The sequence below is a fragment of the Myotis brandtii genome, unplaced genomic scaffold (assembly GCF_000412655.1).
Source record: "Myotis brandtii unplaced genomic scaffold, ASM41265v1 scaffold118, whole genome shotgun sequence".
Lineage (NCBI taxonomy): Eukaryota > Metazoa > Chordata > Mammalia > Chiroptera > Vespertilionidae > Myotis > Myotis brandtii.
The window spans coordinates 1,336,644-1,349,576 of NW_005354090.1; the positions used below are offsets into that span (position 1 = coordinate 1,336,644).

Sequence of the window (12,933 nt, forward strand, 5' to 3'; positions counted from 1 at the left end):
GTGCATGCCCTAATCACTAGAACCTGTGAATATGTCACCTTGCATGGCGAAAGTACAGCAGTGGAAAATCTAGTGAAAACTGAATAAAGTCTGGGTTTTAGTTAATAGCTATGTGGCAATGTTAATTTTTTAAAACAATTTTTTAGAGCGAGGAAGGGAGGGAGATGGGGGCAAGAGAGAGAGAGAGAGAGAGACATCATGTGCGAGAGAAACACCAATCGGTTGCCTCTGGCACGCACCTTAACCGGGGATCAAACTCAAAACCTGGGTATGTGCCCTGACCGGAAATCAAACTTGCTGCCTTTCGGTGTATAGGGCAATGCTCTAACCAACTGTGAGCCACACCAGCCAGGGCCCAATGCTAATTTCTTAATTTTGGCAAATGAGCCATGCTTATGTAAAATGTTAATTTAACATCAGAAGAAACTGGGTAAAGGTACTATTTTTGCAATTTCTTTATAAACCTAAAATTATTCCAAAAATAAAAAAAATATTAAAACAAGAAATAAGTAAACATTTAAAAAGTTATTATAGTAGCTGTGGTGGAAATAGCTTGGAGAGAAAAGAGATTAGAACCAAATAGGCCAGATGGGAAACTGTAGGAGTAATCTTGGCATGAGTTGCCAAGGACCTCCATAGGGTTAAAGTCATGAAAATAACTAATACACATATGATATATTTAAAAAGAAAAAAATCAACAAAATACTTGCAATAGCAGAGAGCAGAGGTAAGAACAGTGATACCATGACAAAAGGTGAAAATTACAGGAGGAATCTGGTCTGAAGGGAAATGAGATTCATTTAATTCATTCATTCAGTAAGTATTTGTTGGTACCTACTGTGCCAGGCTCTATGCAAGGCACTGGGTATGTGAGAGTGAGTTTATAAATGTCAAATATGAAGTGACTCTAAAATGTCCTAGTTGGATTGTCCAAAGGGCACCTGGATATTATAAGTGAGAGGACAGAACTGAAATAGCTGAGAAAAGTGATATCAAGTGAGGAAGGAGAAGCTAAAACTTAACTGGGAACAGAATCACAATTAGGGGGAGAGAGGAATAACAAAGACAGGAAGGAATGGCCAAAGAGCTTTGAAAAGAAACAGGATAGGGAAACCAAGATAAAACAAAGATGAAAGAAGAAGGGTTTCATCAAAAGCACTGTCCAAGAGATGACACACAAAGACAACAAGACAGGCGGTTCAAAAGATGGAGAGAGACCCCTGACACAGAGGGGGCAACTCAGGAGAACCCGTTACACTTTCAGTAAAGCCTACATGGAACCCAGACTATGAAGTCGAAAATTCCTTACAAAAAAGCATTTCTGACTTAAAGGCCTTTGGGAAATGGGATTCCATTTATTATCATTCTTCTCAAACTGGGTATTCGAAGCCACAGGATGTCTTTATGCAGCATCAGCTTTATTTGGGGATAAATGTATTGAAACAGAGAGAAGAATGCAAAATTTACAATAAATTCTGAAATGCAAGTATAGAATGTCTTTATAGGAGGTCACCTTCCTATTTCTAGGGCTACAAATTCACTCTCCATTTTTATAAGGGGCACTTGGGTACAAATCATAATGGCCAGCTATGCTGAAATGTGTGCTTGCTATTAAAACTCAGGATGCCTAAAATTTAAAAATAACTTTATGAACTATGGCCTCATATGGAAAATTACAATAAGCATTCCATATTCAAACAAGAAAAATAATGGACAAAATCTTGAATTTATATTTACCACTATTTTCTATTGCTATTTATAGTAACCATATATTATTTATCCTTTATGCCTGTAGCTGGAGCTTAGCCACACATGTAGAGGGAAGTCAGTGTCATATACTCAGATGCTTAATCAATGCTATTTGAGAATGATGCATATATATACTAAGTACTACCAATACTATATACATACATACATACATACATATACACACATATATAATATATATACATATATGTGTGGTGTGTCTGCTTATATCTGTAATTTTGTTTTTTTGCAGTTCAGTCAACTGTGATCCAAAAATATTACATGGAAAATTCCATAAATAAACAATTCACAAGTTTTAAGTACTGCACCATCCCACTCTGTCCTGCCCAGGCCGCGGATCACCCCTTCATCCAGCATATCCACACTGTACAGCTACCTGCCTGTTAGTTGATTAGAAGCCATTTGGGTTATCAGATCAACTGTCTCAGTATCGCAGTGCTTGTGTTCAAGTAACACTTATTTTACTTAATAATGGCCCCAAAGCACAAGAGTAGTGATGCTGGCAATTGGGATACGCCAAAGAGAAGTCATAAAGTGCTTCCTTTAAGTGAAAAGCTGAGTACAGCACAATAAGATATTTTGAGAGACTACATTCACATAACTTTTATTACAGTATATTGTTATAATTGTTCTATTTGATTACTAGTTATGTTGTTAACCTCCTACTGGGCCTAATTTGTAAGTTAAACTCTATCATAGGTATGCATGTATAGGAAAAAACAGAATTTAGCAGGTGCTTGAATAACATCGTTTTGTTTGATATTGTTTCATTATAATGTTGATGAGATGCCATAGGAACTTAACTCTTGTTCAAATCAATTAGCCTATGGTAAAATTAATTTTATTATACATCGTTTTGCTTAAAGTTGCAGAACCTATCAATGACATTAAGTGAGGACTTGCTGTATACAGGGTTCAGTACCACCTGCGATTTCAAACATCCAAAGATGGGGGGAGACTACTGTATATGTATGCATATGGACACACAGACTGTAAACGTAAGTGTTAATACAAAAACTGGTGACTGTGCTTCAAATTTTAATTATATAGAAACAACTGAAACATTGACTGATGTGTAGGGCACCATAGACCAGTAAAATGGAAGTACAATTTTTATATGTAATTTTCTGCCAACTCAATTAAAATACTACTTTTGGGCTTGCTTTGGCAGCACATATACTAAAATTGGAATGATACAGAGAAGATTAATATGGCCCCTGTGCAAGGATAAAACACAACTTTGTGAAGCATTCCATATTGTTAGAAAAAATAAAATAAAATAAAATACTCTTTGGCATTAGGTCTTCATAAACCAGGCTAAACATAAATCTGAAAGCTTTGCTCTGATATTTTCCATCTAATTTTAAACAGCCTTGGTCTATAAGCCACAAAGCAATGCTTCCACCAAGTAAAGATTTATTTTATATATTTTGTGTGAAGCCAAGTAACCGTAAGTAATACACAGGAGCTTCTTGAAAATGTCTTGGGAAAAATATGTAGGGTTAGTACATTTTAAAAAATCAATTGTCTAGTCTGATGTCATCTGAGTCGGGATAGTAATATAATCATCATTTATGACCCCAATGTTAATTCTGATAAAGATTTTTACTGTTTAAAGAAAACCAATTTTACAGATGGTTAAAACAAACCAGCTCCTTTTCTAAATGCTTAGGTTTCTAAACTAAAAGTTTTACACCACTAGCTCTCTTTACTCCATCTTGTATACACTGTCTGAGAGTACCACCTGGGGCTAAAAAACAAAACATTAATGCAACACTAAACCTGGAAGACAGAATTACAGCTCTTGCAAGCATTGCATCCAGCCTAGGGTGGCAGCTTTCACAATGAATAAAACTATGGGGGCATGTTGTCACTTCTTAACATCGTCTATCTAATGCCTTGTTCATCTCTGCTGTCACATTTTAAAGGAATTTAGATATTACTGTGTTTTGAGAAAGCAAATCTCAGTTGATATCCTAGAGCAGTGATGGCGAACCTATGACACGCGTGTCAGAGGTGACACGCGAACTCATTTTTTTGGTTGATTTTTCTTTGTTAAATGGCATTTAAATATATAAAATAAATATCAAAAATATAAGTCTTTGTTTTACTATGGTTGCAAAGATCAAAAAATTTCTATATGTGATACGGCACCAGAGTTAAGGTAGGGTTTTTCTTTTTTTTTTTTTTTAATATATTTTATTGATTTTTTACAGAGAGGAAGGGAGAGAGATAGATAGTTAGAAACATCGATGGGAGAGAAACATCGATCAGCTGCCTCCTGCACATCTCCCACTGGGGATGTGCCCGCAACCCAGGTACATGCCCCTGACCGGAATCGAACCCGGGACCCCTCAGTCCGCAGGCCGACGCTCCATCCACTGAGCCAAACCGGTTTCAGCAAGTTAGGGTTTTTCAAAATGCTGACACGCCAAGCTCAAAAGGTTCGCCATCACTGTCCTAGAGCATAAAAAATTATATTTTTCCTACTTGACCTCTATAATCATGAGACTGGTAGAATTCTGCAATTTGATATTACCAAGAGAAGTTGAAGAAGCATGTTCATAAAACCAGCAATTCCACTCCCAGGCACACCCCTCTCAGAGCTCCCCAACAGCTGTGCCATGACCCCTGAGCACGCAGTGACTGGCTCTAGGTGTGCCCACAAGGATCTCCTCCGCCCTCTAGTCAAGTCCTTGCGAATGTATGGCAAATGTATACACAAAGCTATATGTATATATAGGAGCAATGTTTGTAATAACTAAAAACTGGAATATTCCAAATGTCCATCAATCAATTCATCTGCTAATAAGTTCTGAAATCCTCACACAATGTAATACTATACCGCGGTGAAGACTAATGAGCAATAGGTATATGCATTGACATGAACAAATCTAAGGCTATACTGTTGAGCAAAAAACCAGTAAGTTCCAGAAAAATATATATAATATGATTCCATTTTTGTAAAGTTCAAAAACATGTAAAATTAATCGATAAACTGTTCAGGAATACAAAGACGTGATAAAAGCATTGAAAGAAGCAACAAATTATTAACACAAAATTCAAAACTTTGGTTTTCTCTGAGGGAGCAAGAAAAGCTTGGGATCAGAGAGAAGTACAAAGGAGATTCTAGAGATAATGGTAATACTACTTTTTTTACACTGAGCTGGAGGTACACATATGTTCCCTATATAGCTATTCCAATAAGCCTTACGGATATTTTATAAATATTTTGTATCTACTCAATATTTAATAAACTTCTTTTATAAAAGCCCTCCTTTGTCCAAAGGTAGACAGTGGCTGCATCTGCTGCCACTGCAACATTAGGAGGTACACGGAGCAGGAGGGACAGAGAGCACCAACTTATACGGACCCTGCAGGTCAGACACTGAGCCTTTCGCAAAGGCCCTACCAACTCAGAAGCAACTGCACCAACAAAAGACTTGAAAGTTATACAATAGTGAAAATTAAAACTAAATTCAATATGCTGTCATTTTATGAGGTACCATAGATGCAGATTTTAACATGAAATAAAATATGGACTTAAAGAACCAGGACTGAATAGACTGCCAGCCTATGGATGAGTGACTCCTCTTGCTGTTTTCTAAACAATCCACATTTCATTGTGTATTTAGACCACACAACAGACATTTACAGAACGACAATACTTCAATTCATCACGTACATCCACCGATGTTTGCCTCGTCCAATGCCTGTTTTTCAATGTCAGTTAAGGACAGGTTTATAAAGCTTCAAGAGCAAGAACTGGGTCTGTTTCAACTGACATAACTACCAAGAAAAACAATGAAATCCTTTTTAGGAATTCATGCCTAGTATACTCTGTCTCCTTGTGGTTTAAGGACTAAACTATGGAAAGCCATTTTTCTAAGCATTAGATATTCTGCCAATCCAGAAGAGATATGTAAACTTACCCTCCAAATTAATTAAATTTACTATTTTTGATTTAAAATATAAAAGGAATCCAGCTTGAGTGCTCCCTTTAATGTTAAAAAGCCACTAAAAAGCATAGTTAAAGTTTACACACAGGCTATTTTCCCCTCTTTTTTTTTTCCTTTCAAGTTTCAATGGGTGAGTGACCTTGCTGGAATTCCCCGCAGTTCTGGAGTATCTGTTTGGAAGTTTCAAACAGAAACTACTCTCACATGACACATTAGAATGGTATGCCAAGTGATAGCAGTCTGTACCTTGAACCTGGATATCACAGATGAATCAATAAACTTTATACAAAATGAAAGGCTTTTTCCCTCTTAGGCCATTTAAGAAAGGATCACATTTAAATATGTATAATATTATGTATGCATAGGATCAATTATACACAGAAAAACTTCACATATTTACCCAATTCAAGAAATTTACCCTTGATACAGCTTTAAGCTATCAAAGACAGGACAATTTTTAAGCATGTCAAACACTAAACATGCTAAAGTGGGAATCTGAATCCATAATTAATCCATTATATTTCTATAACTACCTTAAAATCTAGATGATATAATGCATTTTTTTTGTTTTGCTTTATTTTGGTATTTCTAAAATAGCCATTTTCATCCAGAAGAAGCTATTTCAGACTTACTGTGAAAAGACTTATGGAAAACCTGTCTTTTCCAGTAGGAGTTGGTTGTGAAACTAACCCTAAACCACTGAAAATCAATACAGTCATAAGCAACAGTGGGAATGATTTAGAATAGAAACCAAATATTTCCCCAATCTAGGCCACACCTCCAATTTCACCCTTGGCACTTCTCTCTCTCTCATTTTCAGAAGATGAAAGCACAGAAAGTGTTGTCCTAGAATTTTAGCCTAGTCATCTATCTTGCTCTCAAAAGCTGTTTCAGGACAGACAAAAATTAATCATTTCACAATCTGAGCTTCTACAGAATGTACTTGTGTTTCAGAAGTTGAGATGAGTGAATGGAGAAAAAGTAGAGGGAGGATACTTTTTAAATATGTTTCCTGGAATGTCTCTACACTATTTTATAACTGGTTGGAATCTTCTGTGGAACATCATACCTTCTTGGACTGCTGAGAAAATGAGTAAAGAAGTCTCTGGGGATGACAGCAAGACCGACATTATCAAAAGAGGAAGGAAGCAAGGGGTACTGCTATTTGAAGTAGGGACATTCCTAGGAAACTCATTCTAAAATAGAAGAAAAATAAGGTGCCAGTTGTATCAAGGTACCACTGGTTGGAGCTCTTTAGAGACACATAATTTGGCGACACTGGTTACTTCCAAGTGCCTTCTGTCTGAACTAGGAGGTTGTCTTTAAGTTCCACAAAAGAGCCTGGCTTTCTTCTGGGAAGTTTGGTGTGGCTTTCACTCACCACCATAAATGTCAGAAGCAGAAAGCAGCTAGAACAGAGAAGCATTGAGAAACACAAAAATGAACGAAGAGAAATGGCAATGATAGCATAGTGGCAGGTGCTGCCTTCCTCTGTCCATCAATAGGAATAACTAGATACTTGAAAAGTTATACCATATTATTTTCATTTCTTTTTCTTTTCACATCACTCTTTCTTTCCTTCTGTGCTTCAGTTTGGACAATTTCTATTGACCTATTTTCAAGCTCATGTATTCATCCCTCAGCTGGGTCCAGTCTGATTATAGCCTGCCAAACACATTCTTCACCGTGGATATCATATTTTTTATTTTAATACTAGAGGCCCGGTGCACAAAATCTGTGCAATTGGGGAAGGGGGTATGTGTCCCTCAGCCAGCCTGAGCCCTCTCGCAGTCTGGAAGCCGTTGGGGGATGTCTGACTGATGGCTTAGGCCCACTACCCATGAGGAGCGGGACTAAGCCAGTAGTAAGACTTCCTTAGTGCTGTCGCGGAGACGGGAGAGGCTTCTGCCACCACCACTGCGCTCGCCAGCCGTGAACCCGGCTTCTGGCTGAACGGTGCTCCCCCTGTGGGAGAGCACTGACCTCCTGTATTGAGCGTCTATCCCGTGGTGGTCAGTGCACATCATAGCGGCCGGACATTCTGCTGTTTGGTTGATTTGCATATTAGCCTTTTATTATATAGGATGTCAATCTGACTCTTTAGTTTATATTTCTCTGCTAAAATTCCTCATGTGTTCATGCATATGGCCCACCTTTTCTACTAGATTCTTTAACATTTCTATCATAATTAAAGTCCCTATTTAATAGTTCCAACATCATACCTGGTTCTCTTGGTCCAACCTCAATGTTAAGCAGGCCTTGGCAATGAGACTTTCTGCATCCCGACCCCAACGCTGTGAAACGCTACTTTTATCTGTGAGGGAACACTGCAAAAAACTCTCTAGCACCACATTAACCACAAGGCAGCAGCAACTACTGGTGGAGAGATTCCTGCATGTCCTTAGGGCAGAAAACCTTTGATTTTAACCTACCTCCCGTGAACCTTTGCCTGTACTCTGAAAACAGAAAGGTTTCCTGCATTAAGATTTTTGATTCATGTAAGAGAATGATTGGTAAAGTGGCAGAGTTTTGTAACTGTGTCCTAAAACGTTGCTCTCTCCAATCTTCTGTTTTGCCCTCAATCTTTTATGAGCACCATAAAAGCTGCTGTAAGTGTAATTGTGCCGCCACCCCCCCCCCCCCCAAAAGGTAAGTTGAAGTCCTAACCCCTGGTATCTGCGAGTGTGATTTGATTTGGAAGCAGGCTCTTTGCAGATGTAACCAAGTTGAGATGAGGTCATACTGGAATAGGGTAGGCCCTAACCCAACATGGCTGGAGTCCTAGTAAATAGAGAAAACAGGGTGGTGTAGGAACCCCCAGACCTCACTGCCCGACAGAGGGTCATAAAGACAGCAGAATAGGAAGTCCCAGATCTAGCCCCCGCAGATACAGTAACTTAACAATATATGGTCTAAAAAGCCTTTATGTGGTCTCCAGAAACCAGTTAAGAAGTCATAGTATCCCAGGAAAGCTCCAAGCCAAGAAGAGCCACATTGACATGGGTAAGAAAAACATTTCATTTCACCTGTTATAGCCCTTCCCCCAAGCTGGCAAAGTTCATCCTGATCAGAGTAAACACCCAACTCACAACTTCCCCGTCAGGAGGGAAAGAGAAGAGTAGAATGCATGTGTAAAGTTCCAGCTTTTTGGGTGACTGCCTCGGAGACTGAGACTGGTTTCTGTCTCACCTGAGCTAATTGGCACGCTCTGGATCTCCGGAGCAGGGGAGAGCACGGAGGCTAGCTGCTGCACCAGACAACCTGCAGTACCACAGACCGACACCAGAGGGGAGCAAGAGACTACAAACTCCTGAAAAATAAACTGGTGAACCTCTCTAATTGGGAAGCACATAGCAAGCCCAGAGAAGACGCATCTCCACGTAAGATTTGGGAGGCGCCCAGAACCTATAGTAGGGCTGACGATGAAGGTATTCCCTCGTATGAAACCAGTCCATAGAACTGGGACAGGTGACTGTTTTTTTCAAAGGCACAAATCCCAGCAAAAATTAGTAAGGCATCTGAGGAGACAGGAAAACATGACCCAATCAAATAAACAAAATGAATCTCCCAAACTGACCCTAAAGAAATGGAGGTCTAGGTCCTGGCTGGTGTTTCTCAGTGGTTGGAGTGTCAGCCCACAGATTGAAAGGTGCCAGGTTTGATTCCCAGGAAAGGGAACATATCTGGGCTTCAGGTTCAATCCCCAGGCCTGGTCGAGGTGCTTGTGGGAGGCAACCTATTGATGTTTCTCTCTCACTCTTCCCCTCCCTGCCTCTCTTCCACTCTGTCTAAAATAACCAATGGGAAAAATATCTTCTGGTGAGGATTAATAGGAAAGAAGAAAAAAAGAGAGAAAGAAAGGTCTATGAATTGACAAAAAATGCAAAAAATTTCTTAAATATGCTCAATGTGCTATAAGAGAACACAAATAGACAACTAAAGAAAAGCAGAAAAATGATGCATGAATAAAATGAGAATATCAACAAAGAAAGTATAAAAAGAACAACCAATTCTGAAGCTGAAAAATACAAATGGTAAAATTCACAAATATATGGAAATTAAAAAACACACCCTTACAAACCGTGAGTCAAAGGAGAAATCACATGGGAAATTAGAAAATATCTTGAGACAAATGAAAATGAAAACACAACATACTAAAACTTATGGGATTCAGCAAAAGTAGTATTAAGAGAGGAGTTTGTAGTGGTAAAGTCTACATTAAAAAAGAAGAAATATGTCAAATCAACAACCTAACTTTATACCTCAAAGAACTAGAAAAGAAAAAAAACTAAACCCAATTAGCAGAAGGAAGGAAATAATAAAGATTAGTGTAATAATAAACAAAATAGAGAACAGAAAAAAATCAGTGAAACTAAGAGCTGGTTTTTTAAAAAGATCAACAAAAATGACCATTCTTAGCTAGACTAAAGAAGACTCAAATGACAAACATCTGAAATGAAAGAGGAGACATTATAACTGATACCACAAAAATAAAAGGATCAGAAGCATCTACTATAAACAATTATATTCCAACAAATTGGATAATCTAGAAGAAACTGATAAATTTCTAGAAACAGGAGCCCTGTGCTGGGAGAAAATGCGCGAACGGGAATTTGTCCGCCTAGCACAGTCCCAGGGACCCCGTTTCTCGGGGCAGGAGATTTCTAGAAACATACAAACTACCAAGGGTGAACCATAAAGAAATAGAAAATCTGAAGAAACCTTTACCTGGCAAGAACAGTGAATCAGTACTCATAAACCTCCCACAGAGGAAAGTCCAGGACCAGATGGCTTCATTAAAGAATTCAAACATTTACAGAGGAATTAACACCACAACTTCTCAAACTATTCCAAAACAACAAAGAGAAGGGAACACTTCCAAAATTAAGTTATTTTATGAGGCCAGCATTTCCCTGATCCTAAAATGAGACTACAAAAATACTACAAGTAAACTACATACCAATATCCTTGATGAATATTGATGCAAAAATCCTCAACAAAATTTGGGAAACCATATTCAACAATACATTAAAAGGATTATACAGTTACACCATAACCAAGAGGGACTTATTTATGGAATGCAAGGAGAGTTCAACACACAAAAATCAATCAATGTAATACACCACATTAACAGAATGAACAACAAAAACCATATGATGAAGAAAAAGCATTTGACAAAATTTAACACCCTTTCATTATAAAAACAGAGGTTAGAATTATGCTGTCACAAAGCAAGGAATGCCAAGGATTGCCTGTAAACACCAGAAGCTAAGAGAAAGGCATGAAGCAGATTCTTCCCTAGATCCTTTGGAGAAGAGAGCATGGCCTACCAACTCTTTTTTTTTTCTTTCTGTTAATCCTTATCCAAGGATATCTTTCCATCGATTTTTAGAGAGAGTGGAAAGGAGAGAGTGACACACACACAGAGAGAAACATCTGTGTGAGAGAGACACATCGATTGGTTGCCTCCCACATGAGCCCTGACCAGGGCAGAGGAATAAGCCTGCAACCAAAGAACATGCCCTTGACTGGAATGGAACCCGGGAGCCTAAGCTGGCCTGTGCCCTCTCACAGTCTGGGATCCCTTGGGGGATGACCACCTGCTGGCTTAGGCCCGCTCCCCGGGGGATTGGGCCTAAGCTGGCAATCAGTCTGCAGACCAACACTCTATCCACTGAGCCAAACTGGCTAGGGCCTGACTCTTTGATTTTGGACTTCTAGCATCCAGAGCTGTGATAGAATAAATTTCTGGTATTTTAAGTCATTCTCATTTTGTAGTACTTATGTTATGGCAGCCCTAAGGAACTAATAAAAGAATCCCATAGAAAAGAGCTTAATATGAATGCAGACTCCCCTCATGTCTTGGGCTCCTAGTTATTTTAAACAGCTACTCTAGCCCATAACCAGACTTCAAGAATTCATTAAAATTTTAGCTGCTCTCTTCTTATCTGTTTTTATGGTGGCTGCCTCTTCCTCCCATGTTCTGCCAAAGGTAAAAACAGTTCCTGTGTCCCATCTCTCCTCAGAAGGGCTTGTTTCTCTTTGGAATTTTAGTTCATTTGGTTGCCTTGTGATCTCAACGCTCTAATGGACTCAATAAAAGTTGGCTTTGTGGATTATCAGGCTTTTTCTCAGTGTTAGGGTAGGAGAAATATTCTCTTGCAACTTTCAACATCCTAAACAGAAGCAAAATTCCCTCCCCAAAATTTAATGTGAAGTTTTTTAGATTTGAGAGTTTATTTAATTTTCACATGTAACTACAAATGTTTTTAAATCTAAAACCACATCTAGAAAACACATTGTTTCATTTATTTGCTGTTTATTAATGCTTTTAATTTTGGCACAAATTTGTATCTAAAAATGTCACCACCTTTTAATATTCCATGCTTATCATTAAAATATCATATGATTTCATAAATCTCCTTTATCTTGGTATTTGTTTCCATTTTTATCTTCATTCTATATATGAATCTGCAGTATATATACTATTTATATACATAAAACCCTAATATGCAAATAGACCAAACAGTGGAACAACTGAATAACTGAACAACCGGTCTCTATTATGTGCGCTGACCACCTATGATGTGCGATGACCACCAGGGGGCGCATGGGGAACATGGTGGTCTTCGGCAACAGGTGGCAGAGCCTGGAACATGGCGGGCATCAGCTGCGACAGTATGGTGGAGCAGGTGAGTGGGGGTGCCAGACCACAGCGGAGTACCGGTCTCTGTCATCGGGATGAGCTTCTGGTGGTTACTGAAAATTCTTTGCTCCTGCATGCCACAGTCCTGCCAGGTGCTTGCACCTGCTGCCGGCACCAGCCCTGCTCGCACCCGCTGCTGGCGCCAGAGCCGCTGCTCACACCTGCTGCCGGCGTCCAGCGCCGGCCCTGATCGCTCAGTGCTATCAGTGGGTATGAGTGGTGGCTGCTGGCCCCAATTGCCCCTCAGGGCTTCTCCACTTCCCCCTGCTCCTGAGGGGCAATTGGGGCCAGCAGCCGCCTCTCGTACCCACTGCTGGCGACGGCCCCACTTGCACCTGCTACTGGAGCCGCCATTCACACCCACTGCTGGTGCCACTCACACCCGCAGCCAGCGCCAGATCCTGGCTTCCCTCCGGCCCTTGTTTGGAAGGACGTCTGGTCTAATTAGCATATTATGCTTTTATTATTATAGACTAGAGGCCCGGTGCACAAAAATTTGTG

General features: G+C 39.4%; 1 protein-coding gene across 2 annotated transcripts in view; it reads right to left on the minus strand.

Moving 5' to 3' along the window:
* MAP3K13 (mitogen-activated protein kinase kinase kinase 13) overlaps window positions 1–12,933 on the minus strand; it is a 154,306-nt gene that overhangs the window by 119,676 nt on the left and 21,697 nt on the right. The window lies entirely within an intron of this gene.